This window comes from Vombatus ursinus, unplaced genomic scaffold, assembly GCF_900497805.2.
Source record: "Vombatus ursinus unplaced genomic scaffold, bare-nosed wombat genome assembly UNPS02014799.1, whole genome shotgun sequence".
NCBI classification, from domain to species: Eukaryota; Metazoa; Chordata; class Mammalia; order Diprotodontia; family Vombatidae; genus Vombatus; species Vombatus ursinus.
The window spans coordinates 47877316-47892431 of NW_020954577.1; the positions used below are offsets into that span (position 1 = coordinate 47877316).

Below are 15116 nucleotides of genomic sequence, written 5' to 3' on the forward strand. Positions count from 1 at the left end.
TTTCTTTCTTTCTTTCTTTCTTATCAGAGTGAATTGACTTGCCCAGGATCACACAGCAGAACTCTTGTAATTCTTAGTAAAAAATAGGTAAATTTCAAAACAAGATTTTAGTATGGAATTCTTTATTAGGAGCATGGAGGGAGAAGGAAGGGAAAAAATGGCACCCTCTCGCCAGAAAGCAACTCCCAACTTTTTTATAGATGAAAAAAAATAAATTTTTATTGATATACTTCATTTTTCTATGACCTGCATTTTCCAAATATAAGCTTCTCTTATACCATCCTAGGGAGTTTTCCTTCATAACAAAAACCAAGAAAGAAGGAAAACCACCTATTTTCACTGCAATTACTCTAAAATGGCTCTTAAAGGGAGAGACAGCTTGAGGTCATGGAAGTCTTCAGCCTCTACCTTCAGAGTATCTGGGTTCAAATTTTGGCTCTGAAGCTTATTGGCTGTGTAATATGGGAGAATTTACTGAATTCAAATAATAAGAACTGTCATTTATATGGGACTTTAAAGTTGTAAAGTACTTTATCTGACTTATTTCACTTGAACCTCAACCCCCTGGTGAGGCAGCTGTCCATGCCATCCCCACTTTACAGTGGTTTTAGGTAGCATAGGTTTGGCATTCCAGAAATGTGGCCAGCCCATGGAAGTCGAACTCTCTCTGCAGTAGAGTTTGAATGCTTGACAGTTTAGCTCGAGAAAGGACCTCAGTGTCTGGGATCTTATCCTGCCAGGTGATCTTCAGAATATTCCTAAGACAATTCAAATGGAAGCGATTCAGTTTCCTGGCATGGCACTGGTAGACTGTCCAGGTTTCAGAGGCATACAGCAACGAAGTCAGCACAAGGGCTCTGTGGTGGTAGTCAGTAGCTAGCTCTGGCAATTCCTGTGTCAAGTTCATTATCAATGTGTACATCCCTAGAAAGTATATTGCCAAAGTAAGTGAACTTATCCACAACATTCAAAACTTCTCCATTAGCTGTATACCAAATCTCATACAGACAAGCACTCATACAGAGGTCAGAAGAAGTGATACAAGGATACTGTCAAGGTCTCTCTTAAGAACTTTGGAATTGAATGTGTGACATGGGAGACACTGGTACAGGACTGCCCAGCATGGTGTGCCTTCATTGGAGAAAATACTGTGCTCTATGAGCAAAGCAGAATTGAAGTAACTCAAAAAAAAAAATGTAAGATGCACAAATTTAGATAATCCACCCCAAATGTTCACACGGACTATTTGTGCCTGACCTGTGGTAGAGCATTCTGAGCTCATATTGGTCTGATCAGCCACAGTTGGATGCACTGTCACTTGACTGTAGCATGGCGATGTCATTTTGGTCCTGTTTGAGAGCAAAGGACCAACCAGCCACCAACCAACTTTATAGAGGAATAAACTGAGGCTTTTAGGTGAAGAGACTTGTCCATGGTCATGAAACAAACTGAGGCTCATAGGTGAAGTGACTTGTCCATGGTCATGAAGCAAACTGAGACTCATAAGTACATGAAGCAAACAGGCTCATAGGTGAAGTGACTTGTCCATGGTCATGAAGTTAGCTTACCATTAGACTAAGGATTTCAACTGGAGTCTTCATGGGCCAAAGTCCAGATTTTTAGCTACCAAGTAAAGCTGTTTCATACGACCTTCACCTCCTTGGACCTCAGGATATAAATCTAAGTGTTAAACTAGATGACATCTAAGGATTCTTCCAGTTCTAGATCTGATCCATAAAATTTAGAAAAAGATCCTAGATTTAGAGCTGAAAGGGGCTCCAAGGTGCAATGTAGTCCAACTCCATCATTTTACAGATGAGGAAACTGAGGCACAGAGAAGGTAAGCAACTTTTCTCTCCAAGGTTACACAGGTAGGTAGGGGGCTCTTCCCACTAGGCCACAAGGAAATCATCTCTCAATCAGGAGGCATTTATTAAGTGTTTTCTAAGTGCCAGACACTGCATTAAGTGTTGGAGCTACGAAGATGTAAACTCCCTGACTGCAAAGACTGTTTTATTTTTATCTCCGAATCTTCAGCACCCAGCACAGTGCCAGGCACGAAGAAGGTGCCTAACAGTTGTTTATTGATTGATATATAAATATCCGATATTATTATTACGGTTGACGATCCCATTAACAAAAAAGGCTTATCTGGACCTAATTCAATTCAATTCAATAAGCGTTTAGTATTAAGCGCCTACTACGTGCACAGGCAGGGTGCTGGGTGTTGAGGTTCCAAAGTAAAAAATGAAACAGGTTTTGCAACCACGGGGGAAGTGAGAGTGGGAGTGGGGAGAAGAAACAACATATTCATGACTAACTCAATACCAAAGAATTGCAAAGTGATCGGGGGGAGCCGGGGGTGGCGGTGGGGGGACATTGACCAGGCCCGCTGGCTCCTCCCCTCCAGAGGCAGAGGAGGGACGAGGAGGATCTGGGGAAGAAGCGGAGGGAAGGGAAGAATTTTGCAGGACGTTGCTGGGATCACGTGAGAGGGAGTGACCCTTGAAAAGCTCGGCGGATCCTCCTCCTGGCCCCCCGTGATTGGGTGACGCAAGCCAACGAGGTTGCTTCACTCCCGCAGTCCCTGCCCGGCAGAGCTCCGGCCTGGCCAAGCCCGCGCCCCAGAGGCAGGCGGGCGGAGATCGGCTGCACCGGCTGGAGCGCAGCCCGGCCCTTACCTGTGCCTGTAGGCGGAGCGGAGCGGAGGGGTGAGCCTAGCAGCGAGTGAGTGCCGCTGGGCTGGCAGCCCCGGGCAGGTGGGCCCTGTGGTGCCAGGGCATCGGGGTGCGGGGATCCGGGATCTGGGCGCTGGGCCTGGGGTGCTGGGGGAGGGCGCCCCGCTAGGAGTACGGGCCGACCCTGCGGCTCCCATTGGGGCATTTTCGCGGGGGTCCTGGGGAGGCTGGTGTGCCTGGTGTCTCCCGGAGAGTGACACGGGGCAGGCTGGAGCTGCTGACCTTTCCCAGGGCCAGGTCAGTCTCCCCCCACCGCCACCTAAAGGGAGCTTCTCCCTGACACCCCGGTTACTTTGCAATTCTTTTGTATTATTAGTCTTGAATATGTCGGTTCTTCTCTGCACCCCACCCCTCATTCCCACTTTCCCCAGTGGTAGCCAAGGCCCTTTCGTTTTCGCCTTTGGAAACTCTTCCCCTTGCCCTAGGGCAGGCCCCTAAACACTTCTGTGCCTCAGGGTTTTGCTGTGCAGTCATTTCAGTTTTCATGACCCCTTTGGGGGTTTTCTTGGCAAAGATCCTGGAGTGGTTTGTCATTTCCTTCTCCAGATCATTGTACAGGTGAGGAAACTGAGGCAGACAGGGTTAAGTGAAGTCACTTAACTGTGCCCAGAGTCACACAGCTAGTAAGTGTCCGAGGCTGCATTTGAATTTAGGTCTTCCTGACTTCAGGTCCAGTGCTCTGTAACCTTCACCTAGCTGCCCTGGTGTCTCAGTTTACTCAACTGTAAAATGGGGAGGACGCCCTCTGAGGTTTTATTCTGGCTTTACATCCCAGATTCCTCTTCCTGAGGAAGACAGCTTAGAATAGTGGAGGAAATAAGCCAGGCATTGGGATCATAGAATCTGGGTTCAGATTCCTGCTCTGCTGCTTGAGGTGTGACTTTGGATAAGTCACTTCTCCCTCTCTGGGCCTCAGTTGGCCTAGGTGATCTCTTAAGACCACTCGTGGCTCTAAATCTATTCTTCTTAGAGTCTCAAAAAAAAAAAAAAAGCGCTTCCCTAACTTCTCCAGGTCAGATTCTCCTCCATCTGCTTGACAGACTGAGTGCTATGAATGAATAGTAGTAGTGAAAGGGCCCCAAGAAAGCATATTGGGAAGGGGAACATATGACCTGGGGAGGGGGAGGGATAGTGTTGTGGTCCAGGGGTGCTGGGAACCCCAGATTTTAAGAATCTTAGCATTTGATGAAGTTAAGATTGATATTTTATACAGAAAGACTGTGGGAAGATCTGGATGAGATTAAGGAGTGGTAAGTAGCCTGGGGTGGGGCCAGGTGCAGACAATTGAGGAAGTTAAGTGGCCTCAGAGCCACTGTGGAAGAGCAGTCAAAAGGATTATTGATGGGCATGGGCTGGGCGCCTCAGGGAGACACCAGAGATCTGGGTTCAGGGGCTTTGGGGTCTAGGTCTCAAAGACATAGTCTTTTCCTTTTAGGGAATCAGATCCCGTCCCCATCAGATAGAAGCCAGTCTTTCTCAGGTTCAGTAGTGAGAGGAAGCTTGAGGTGCAAGAAATAGGTCAGTCATGTTTCAGCAGTGGATGAAGTCATGGAGGAAGGGGGAAAGAACCTGCTTCAGTTGCACTGTGCCTCAGTTTCTTTATATGTAAAATGAGGAAAAATAAGAAGCCTGGAGTTGATGACCTCTAAATCTATGATCGTATGATTGTGCCAATTTAAAGTCTACTTTGAGAGATTGTCACTTAGGATTATCCTTCTAAAGACGGAAGGGACCTCCGAGGTGGGAGTGTGCACCCCATCTGCTGTCTGGCTGTGTGTCTTCGATCTCTGCCGCAGCCTCCTCTTCACATGTGCAAAGTAATAGTCTTGGGAAGGACGTAGTCCAAGCAAACCAAGGCCCAGAGAACTCTCTCCCACTCATACGGCTACCACGGGGACCAAATGAGATAACAGATGGGAAAATAAATTCATGGAATCCGAGATCTAGGGTCCATTCATTATGTTCACTTGTTTCAATTGTGTCTGATCCTTCTTGACCCCAGTTGAGTCATTCTCGGCAGATACTGGAGTGGTTTGCCATTTCCTTCTCCAACTCATTTTACAGACAAGGAAACTGAGGCAAATGGGATTAAGTGACTTGCCCAGGGTTGTACAGTTAGTAAGTGTCTGAGGTGGGATCAGAACTCATGAGGATGTCTTCCTAATTCCTGTATGTGTTTATGTATGTATGTATGTGTATATGTATCTATACATACATGTGTGTGTGTATATATATATATATGTGTGTATATGTCTGTAGTTACATTTCCTTAGTTCAGAGATGGCCTGGTCTAAGGAATGATAGCCGGCAGCTTGAGGATGAGGAGAGAGACTCAAAGCTACAAACACACAATCAAGCCATCATTTCTGAAATCCAGTCGTATCTGCAACCTTGGCCAAAGCCCTCCGTGTTCTTTGAGCCTCAGTTTCCTCACGTATAAAATGGGGGTGGGGTAGACTGTGTTAGAGCTTCAAGATTCCTTCCAGCTCTGGGCTTCTGGGACTTCTGGGATTGTCCTTGACCGAGCTCAGAACCAGGGGGAGAGTCAAGAGCTTTGAATCCAGGCTGACAGTGCCTATGTGACTGTGGGCTCCAGGGCACTCCCCAAGCCTGCTGTGGAGGCCACGAGGCAAGTCCACAAGCATTTCTGCATGTTATTATTATCACGTCACCATAATTATCATTACTATTATTAATTATTATTAAGCAGAGGAGCTGTGGAGGGCATGTGGAGCCATGTGTTCTGGTCCTCCCAGGCTGGCTTCCTGCACACCCCAGTGTGCCGCACCACCCGACCTGGCCCAGTAGAGTCAGACGACCATATGTTTAGAACAGGAAGAGGGGACGACTTTGGCTCCCCTGCCCCCAATTTAAAGATGAGGAAGGTAGTGAAGGCCTTCCCTGCATTGATGATCTATCCTGTCCATATCTTGTTTGTATGAAGTTGCCTCCTCCTGTCGGACCATGCCCCCTCGAAGGCAAAGACCATTTGGGGCCTTTCCCTGTACCCCAGCTCTGGGCCATGGTGGGCTCTGAATAGATTTACTGACTGTGACTGACAGGTGGAGGGCTCCTGGCCTGCCTCTCTACCAAGTGGCCCCAGACCTCTATGGTTTTGAAAGTGCTTGGGGGTGGGGGGCGTCTGTAGCTTGCTTGTTTTCAGGGGCCAGCAAACGTTTCTTGCTGTGGTCCATATGTTAGCCTCTCCCAGATCCTTCAGTTTGCTGCTGGAGGCTGGAAAACCACATAATGAAGCTTGTCAGAGTTGTGTCTGAAACAAGAATAAGTAATAGATTGTCGATTTAAAAAAATCAACAGTGTTCACCCCGGGCAGAAGGGACCCTTCCTGGGAGCTCAGGCTATTCCTAGAATCTGAGATCTAGAGTGAGAGGGGACTTAGCCCAACTCCCTCATTTTACAGATGTGGTAACTGAGGCCCGGGGAGGTTAGGGACATGTCCAAGGTCACACACAGGATCATAGATCTGAGACTGGAAGGGGCTTTCTAGGCCATCTAGTCTAACCTCCTTGTTTTACAGATGAGGAAACTGAGGTGAAGTGGCTTTCCCCAGACCAGCCACGTGGCAGGTCTGGGATTCGAATCTAGATCTCCTGCACTTTCTACCTCGCCTCCCTTAAGTGGGGACATGGCCAGAGAAGGTGGTGGTTAAGCAAGAGAAAATCTGTTGGAGAACAATTCTAAATCCCATAATTAGAATTTAAGTTGATATCAGAGGACATTGGAAGCCATAGGAAAGGTCTGAGAATGAAAACCTCAGCTGCTGGGACTTCCTCATAAGACTCTTGTAACCGCACAGCTGACAGGTAAGCTCTGCAGGCTAATGTCTTACCCCAGAGCTCCCTGGGGTGGGAAGAGACACTAGGAAACCCCCTTTAAAGCGATAAGGAAGGAGACCTCCAAATCCTGAAATAATTCTGAAAAATCTCATGCCTTCTCAGAGTCCATGAGGTTGAGTGGGCTCTCTGTCTCTCCTCCCTCCCTCCTTCCTTCTCTCCTTTACCCCATCTCGGTCTCTGTGTCTGTCTGTCTCCCTGACTTCTGGCTTTGCTGAAAAAATTAGCCATCTTTGCCAAATACAGTGTAATAGGAGACGACCTTAAAATGTTCGCCCACGCGAAAGCTGGCTCAAGTTTCTCTCGGGGTGATGGAATCACTGACCTACACGGCTTGTTTCCTGTGCCCAGAACCAGGGCAGCCATTCTAGGGACAGCCCTTTAGCTGGGCAGCCTGAGTGCTCTGGCTGGTGTTGAAGATCAGCCGGTCACCCTCTTCTCCCTTGCTGGTTAACCTGGTGACCCTTGAGCATCCCTGCCTCTTAGCGCTGGGGGGGATCTTGAACCCCATTTTAGGAACGAGGAAATGAGGGCCTGGAGGTGGACACCCCCCTCCCCCAGCAGCTGATGCAGAGCTGGCATTCCTGTGTCCTATTCCTGTGCTCCTAAGACAAAAATCTCCCACTGGAAACCTGATACCTAGAGCCACCACCCAACCCTGCAGCTTCTTGGTTGTTTGAATTCATTTTATTTAATAATGAAACAAAACAAAACATTGTTGCATTTTGTTTTTATTTCACCATCATTTTTCCATAACCAGCCCTCCCCCGGACTTGCATCAATAGAACCTTCATTGAAACAAAGAAAGACATTTAAGCCAATCAGCTGAACTCTGGTTATTACTATTACTATTATTATTATTATTACTAGCAATAATCTCTCTAGCACTTACATAGCACTTGCAGATTTGCAAAGCATTTTACCTCTGTTCTCTTACTTGATCTTCACAATAATCCTGGAAAATAAGTGCTATAATTATCCTTATTTTACATCCTTATATCCTTTTAGATGAGCAAAATAATGCTGAATGATTAAGTGATTCAGTGAACTAATAAATGTCTGAAGCAGGCTTTAGATGGGGAATCTTCCTGCCCACTCCACATCCAGCACTCTTCACTGCCCCACCTCGATGCCATGATTAATCAAAATGATCAAATTCAGTACAAGAGAAATGCAGAAACAGCCCTCCCTTTACTCTCAGGGGAGAGGTGGTGGACTGCAGCAGTGGAACATGGTATACTCGGTCAGAAGGAATGGCTGCATCAAGTATCTGAGGGCAGATTTGAACTCAGGTCCTCCTGACTCCAGGGCCTGTGAGAGATTTTTCGATAATGAAGTGTAGAAGGCTGGAATTTCCTCCTGATGTCTTTCAGAAGGTGGAGTAGATTCTCTTTGGTTTGGAACGGTGTGAATGTTGTCCAGCCAACAAGACCATGACCCCCAAAGGTCCCTCAGTGACACAATGGCTTTTGTAGCAGGAATCCTAGAATCCCAGATAGGCTCGCGGTGGTCTTCTAGGACAGCCTCTATCTGGACAGGAACTCTCCCCTTACAGCTTCCATAAGAAGTGATCCTCCAGCTTCTGTTTGAAGACTGGGCGTTGGGGGGGGGGGCAGGGATAGTTCTCCCTAGGCAGCCCCTTCCATTTGGGGACTGATTTACTGCTTAGGAAATGCTTCCCGGCATCCTGCCTCTGCCCTCGGGCCCTGTTGAACTGAACTAGAGAAAGCAAAGCATTTTAAAATTGGGCTGAAGAAATCCCCCAGGACCAGAACATCTGGTTTTCAAAATCTTCTCATCGATTCCACACTCGATGCCGTTTCAATTAGTCAATGCCTTCATTCGGCAAGTATTTATGGGGCACTTACTGTGGGTCAGGCCGCGTGCTTGGAGCTAAAAAAGCTACAAAGATTAATCAGAACCAGATCCTATCCTTCTTGGAGATTCTCAGAGCTGCCCCTTTGCCTCCTACAGCCCTCTGCCTTGGATGGCTGCCTAGGGCCACGTTCTCTGCATGCGGCAGGGGCCCGCAGGTGCTTGTCAAAGTCAGCAGAATCAAATGGGGGCTCATTCACTGCCCTTTCTGTGGGGTGGGTGATGGAGAGGATATTTGGCATTTCAGGAGCTAGATGGATTCATAGCCTGGATCTTACTTATGAGTGGTCATGAATCTGAAAGTGCCATGGGACAGCCCAGACGTCCCTGCTTCAACATTGGGCTTGGGGCAGAGCAGAGGATGATTTGAAGAGTTCCCGGAGGAGAAGAAGGAGTAGCATAGATTTAGAAGCTGTAAGAGAGCATCTGGTCCAGCATCCTCACCTCACAGAAGAGCTAATGGGACTTCGGGGCTCAGGGTTATAGATTTAGAACTGGTGGAGGCTTCAGAGGTCACCCAATGCAGAATTGGGGTATAGGGAGAGTAAATGAATTGCCTAAGGTTAGGTAGTAAACATCAGAGCTGAGATCTGAACTCAGATCCTTAGACTTAAGGGGCAGTGAATGTTCTTTTCATTTCCATGTAAGTGGTGCAGTGGATAGAGTGATGGACCTGGAGTCTAAAAGACCTGAGTTCAAACCCATCCTCAAACATTATTCACTGTGTGGCATGGAGTATTTCACTTAAAATTTGTCTGCCTCAGTTTCCTCATCTGCAAGATGGGCATAATAATAGCACTTAGCTCCCCAGGTCATTGTGAGACTTGATTGAACAAGATAATAATTGTGAAGCACTTGCCACATACATATTTAGTGCTTCATAAATGCTTTTCCCTTCCCTTCTCCTACCTCTATTATTTATTCCTAAGTCACTCAATTGGCAACATTTTTGGAGTTCTTAGCGATGTGCAAAGAAGAAGAAGCCAGTACCTTCCTCAGTCTGAATCATTCCTTAGACATTTACTAGTTATCCAACTCTGGGCAAGTCACTTAACCTCTGTCTGCCTCTGTTTCCTCATCTGTAAAATGAGTGTAATAATGGTACCTCTCTCCCAGTGTCTTTGTGAAGATCGAGTAAATAATATTTGTAAAGCACTTTGAATGCCTTGATGAGCTGTACAAATGCTAGTGATGGTTATTTATTTTAAAATTATTTTATTATTTAAAATTATATATTATATAAATATATTATTTTATTATTTATTTTTTAATTAAATTTTCATTTTTTCAGTCAGTGAAAATCCACCTTTTCTCCCTCCTACCTTCTCCCCTTCATTGAGAAGAAAAAAATCAAATCCCTATTACAAACAAGTAAAACAAATTCCCTTATTAGTCTGCTTAAATACACACACACACACACACACACACACGAATATACATATAGAAAACAAAAGACATATATACATATAGGTGTCTTTTGTTTTTACATCACGTTCATTTCCAAAGACATCCTTCTCCAGAGAGCCAGTTGCCTTTTGGGGACAGTATTGTGGCATGAGATTTCTTTTTCCTCCATGTCTTTAGCATTACAACTTCCTTCAGATTTCTTGAGATTTCATCCCTCAGTATCTCACATCTGTCATTTCCAGCCCCAGCTTTCTCTGTGTACTCTTGGTCTTGTCCAGCCTCATTTCTTATCTTTGCTGTCTGAACATGGACTCTCTTTTCTGTAGGCCCACCTGCCGTGTGATGTCAATAACAATAATAATGACTAACATTTATGTAGTGCTTCCTCTGTGCCCAGCACTGTGCTGAGCACTTTACAGTTATTATCTCATTTGCGATGATTAGAATCCAGATGTTTTGGATTCACTGTCCTTAATGGTGGAAAGTGTATGTTTAAAAAAAAAACCTGCCTTTATCTTTCCAGGCTTTTGTCTAGTTGTTGTGCTCCTTGGGATGACTTTGCTTGGCTGATCTCTTACCTTCTTTAAATTGATTTTATCCGCCACTGCTTCTTTCTGCTTTTTTGAGGTGATCCTGTTTACAAAGTCCCACACTCCTTTTCCAAAAGATCCGACTGACAAGTTTCTCTTTCAAATCAGTGCTGCTCTTGGTTACCATGTGTCTTTGCCCAGCAAGAAGTGAGATGTTTGCTGACCTGCGCGATTTTTTTCGTTTGGCCTCCTTGTTATGGGGATTGATTATGGCAGTTAAACGTTTGCATGAAATTGCCATAGTTGGTGTCAATCTCCTTTTATTTCTCCACATCTGATTTATTGGCATAACTTGTTTTAGTTAGATTAGAGCTGTTTTAGCTGAATACCATGTTGTTTTAGTTATTTCTTCTAGTCTTGCATTAATTTTGCACTTTAACAAGCTGGTAATCTGATTGATTGTTCCTAGATAAATAGCTAAGGAACGACTTTAAGTGATTTTTTAAGATTTACAAAGCGCTTTACAAATATCTCATTTGAGTCTCGCTACAACCCTGGGAGATAGGTGGCTATTATTATGCCCATTTTACAGAAGAGAAAACTGAGATAGACAGAGGTTAAGTGTCTTGTTCAAGGTCCCTCAGCTAGTGTCTGAGGCTAGATTTGAATTCAGGTCTTTCTGATGGCAGGCCTAGCACTCTGTGCACTGTGGCACTACCTAGGTGCCATAACATGTGGTTTCCTAACTGGTTAAATATAATCCATTTCCCTTAGGTTGCTGTTACCTGCTACTCGCCAAGTCCAGTGATTTCTGAAGCCTTTCTTATTTTTATTTATTTATTTATTTATTATTTTTAGGCAATTGGGGTTAAGTGACTTGCCCAGGGTCACACAGCTAGTAAGTGTTAAGCGTTTGGTCTGAGGCCGAATTTGAACTCAGGTCCTCCTGACTGCAGGGTTGGTGCTCTATCCACTGTGACACCTAGCTGCTCCCTGAAGCTTTTCTTGAAGAAAGATTTATGGGAGGCTACTTTGTAGTTTATAAGTCTTTGTTTTCTCCCATTCTTTCCTCTTGACCCATATTTTCCGGCTTATTTTCCTCTACCTTTGCTCGTCCCCATCACTGAAGTTGTTCTTCAGTTGTTTCAGTCGTGTCTGACTCTTCATCACCCCATTTGGGGGTTTTCTTGGCAAAGATACTAGAGTGGTTTTGCCATTTCCTTCTCCAACTCATTTTACAGATGAGGAAACAGAGGAAAACAGGGGTCAGTGACTTGCCCAGAGTCACACAGCTAGTACGGATCTGAGGCTGGATTTGAACTCCGGTCCTCCTGACTCCAGGCTTGGATCTCTGTCCACTGTGGCACCACCTAGCTGCTAGTTATCAAAATACATACTGATATTATTTGGAGGGTCTTCTCACTGTGTTCTTCCTGGACTTCCTTCTCTTTTTCCTCTTTTCCATCTTCTGTGAAGTTATTACCATGATGATCTTTTTGCAAAATACTGTGAACTCTGCAATATGAGATAACCAAATGTTCTATGATGATGTTTCTTGTTCACTTTGGATACTTGCTAAGTCCAGTCTTCAGGAGGCATCATGGGGCAGTGAAAAGAATTTTGGGTTTGGATTCACTGGACCTGGGTTCAAATGCTGGCTTGGCAACCTACTACCTGTGTGAACTTGGAAAGTCACTTAATCTCTATTCCTCAGTTTCCTCGTCTATAAAGTGAGGGGGATAGACTTAGTGACCTGTATGTTTCTTTCTAGCTTGATATCTCAAACTCGACAAGTCCAAAACTGAACTCTACCTTTCTCTCTAAACCTTACCCCCTCCTACCTTCTCTGTTACTGTGAAGGGCAGCACCTCCCATCCCTCAGGCTCCCAAACTAGAAGTCCTCCTGACTCTTCATTCTCTCTCACTGCCCCCCCCCATATCCAATATGGTGCCAAGGATTGTCGATTTCACCATTGCTGCATCTCCCCCATATGGCCCCCTTTCTCCTCTGATACTGATGCCTCCGCCTTGGGTGGGCAGATTCTCACCTGGACTGCTGCAATAGCTGCTGGGGGCTCTGCCTGCCTTGAATCCCTCCCCCTACAATCCATCCTTCGTTCAGCCACTAACATGATTTTTCTAAAGCACAGGTTTGATCATGTCACCTCCCTACTTGGTAAATTCCAGTGGCTCCCTATTACCTCCAGGATGAAATACAAAATGCTGTTTGGCCTTCAAAGCCCTTCATAACCAGCCCCCTCCTCCCTTTTCAGTCTTCTTATATACCTTATTCTCCCACACATCCTCTTGGATTCAGTGCCCTTGGCTTCCTGGCTTTCCATGAACAAGACCCTCCATCTCTGGGCTCCACAAAGTCTCTCTGGCTGTCCCCCATGCCTGGAATGCACTCCCTCCTCCACCCTGACTTCTGACCTCCCTGGGACTTGTCTCAACTAAAATCCCACCTTCTACATCAATGGTGTCAAACCCAAACGGGAACGGATCCCTGCGGGTCACAGAGCCTCAAGTTGGATGCATCTGTTCTACCATAAGTCTTTCCCAACGTCTGTTAATTCTAGCACCTTCCCTATCTTAATTATTTCTTATTTATCCTGTCTATAGCTTGCTTGTGCAGATTTATTTGTGTGTTTACTCCCACTTTTGATTGTAAGCTCCTTGAGGACAGGGAATGTTTTTCTGTATTCCCCAGTGCTTAGCACAGTAGTAGGTGCTTAATAAATGTTTATTGAATGACTGGCTGGCATCTGTGACCCTATGAACCCCTTTATTGATTTGTCCTTTGATCTTCTGGTTCCATTTCTAGTTAGAATGTCAGGATAGATGAGATTCACTTTCTCCAGTACTTTGCCCATTCCTTGGTCATTGGACAAAGATCTCACATTTAGAGTGCCAGCTAATAATGCTAGATAATCTAGAAAGTATATGATTCTCAACAGCTAAGGTTTGTAGGTAATCTAGAAAGTATAGGATTCTTGACATCCTCTGTTCCATTTTCTCCCGCTCTGACACCATCTCTGCCATTTTGTACTTTTCTTTATTTCATGGATTGCCTTGGTCAGAGAATTTATCCTACAGTAGTGGCCTACTGGGGACGAGCCTCTCTGTGCTTAGTTAGGCCACCCCACCCCCAAAGCAGACAGCCCCATCTATCATTGGGAATGTCCTCAAAGCCTTCTCAACATGGTAGAGTTTACCAGAGCTTGTGGTCTAGGTCCACTGCCTTCCATAACTCGAGTCCTGTAAGACACGGGAGGACAGGTTCTGTAAAAGGTAGGAAGTGAGCTCAGCCTGCTGTAATCCGCTGACAAGGGGTGCTTTTCCTTTCATCACTCCCTGATCAAATACTAGCGGTAGTGCCGAGATTGGAGCAGCTCCCACTTCTCTGTTCCATTCCTGCCAATTAAACCAAGGCCATTTTGGTCTCTCCCTTCCTCTCTTTGAGTCAGCCTCTGATCACAGGGAAAGGGCCATAACCTGCCTAGTTATTTAAATATTAATGGCCTCCATTAAAAAGGCCTTGAGGTTTGTAGAGCGAACACTGAAAAATACAGGTCCTGATGGTGTCTGTTTTTTCCCCTCAGGAAAAACCACTTACTCAAACAGTTCCTCCTTCCATCTCTTACACGCAACCAACAGACATTTTTCTTCTAAAACTGTTTGCCTGGAGGTTACTTCTCTTCTTTCCTTGAAAAAGCAAGTCTTCTAGTCAAACATTAGACTAACAAGTTCTGTATCATTTAAACATATTTAAATTTTTTTTTTAAATTTTCCAGCAAATTGCTGACCCTAAGCTTCTGGGAGTGTGCTTTGATTTTCCAGCATCATTTCTCCCCCCCCCCCCCCCGCCCCCCCTCCCCCATTATAGACACTGACTGTAAAAAACATTTCTTAGCCACTCTCTATATTTAGTTGGGTTTGTTTGTATTAAATACAGGAAATTGTATTATGCTAACCATAAGAGAAATACTTGTGGCAATCAGATATTCCATCGAATTACAATTATGAACTTTTATCTTATTGGGGAAATGGGGCTGAAAGACATTCTCACTTGTTTAAATTAAGCCAGTGTTTTTACGTTCTGTCAAAGGAATGATATGAGAAGTGTGTGGAGTTCATCGATTTTTACACATTTCTGCATTTTCATGTGATTTAATGGTTTGACATTTAAAGGACTGTGCAGCAGAAAGGGGCCTGGGCATTAGCATAATTGCATATTTCTTTTTCGGTCCTGGCATCTGAAGTGCTGTGATCTGCCCAGCTTCCTGGACAGTGTGAGCTGGGTAGGAGCTCAGGGAAGACAGCCCGGTCCCTTCTTTTCAGAGATGAGCATCTCGAGGCCCAGAGACTGAGTGCCTGAAAGAACTCGGATCTGCTAACTGTCAGGCCTCTGCTTCTCCCTTCCCTGTCCTTGGGTTCATGAGTGTGGTTTGGTTTTGAGATCCGCGTATCTGGATTATATCTCCAGTCCACTCCAACACGTGGTTATCAAGCATGGAAGGCAATGTGGAAGAGTGGATGGGGCATTGGGGTTGGAGTCAGGAAGACGGGTTCAAATCCCGCCTCAGACACATTCCATTGGTACGACCCTGGGCAAGTTATCTTCTCTGTTCCTCTGTTTCCTCCTCTGTAAAATGAAGAGGGTTGGACTCAGGGACTCCTGGGGTACCTTCCTGCTCCATGACCTGCTGCAG

At 45.4% G+C, this 15116-nt stretch overlaps 1 protein-coding gene across 2 annotated transcripts in view; it reads left to right on the forward strand.

Annotated features, from left to right (window-relative positions):
• The first annotated feature begins 2617 nt into the window (after positions 1-2617).
• Positions 2618-15116, forward strand: part of LOC114050630 (probable serine carboxypeptidase CPVL) — a 125092-nt gene continuing 112593 nt past the window's right edge. Inside the window, exon 1 of one of the 2 annotated variants that reach the window (XM_027872468.1) lies at positions 2618-2759. The gene's annotated coding sequence lies outside the window, so the exon portion shown is untranslated. The remainder of the gene's footprint in view (positions 2760-15116) is intronic. The other variant, XM_027872467.1, reaches the window with a different exon arrangement.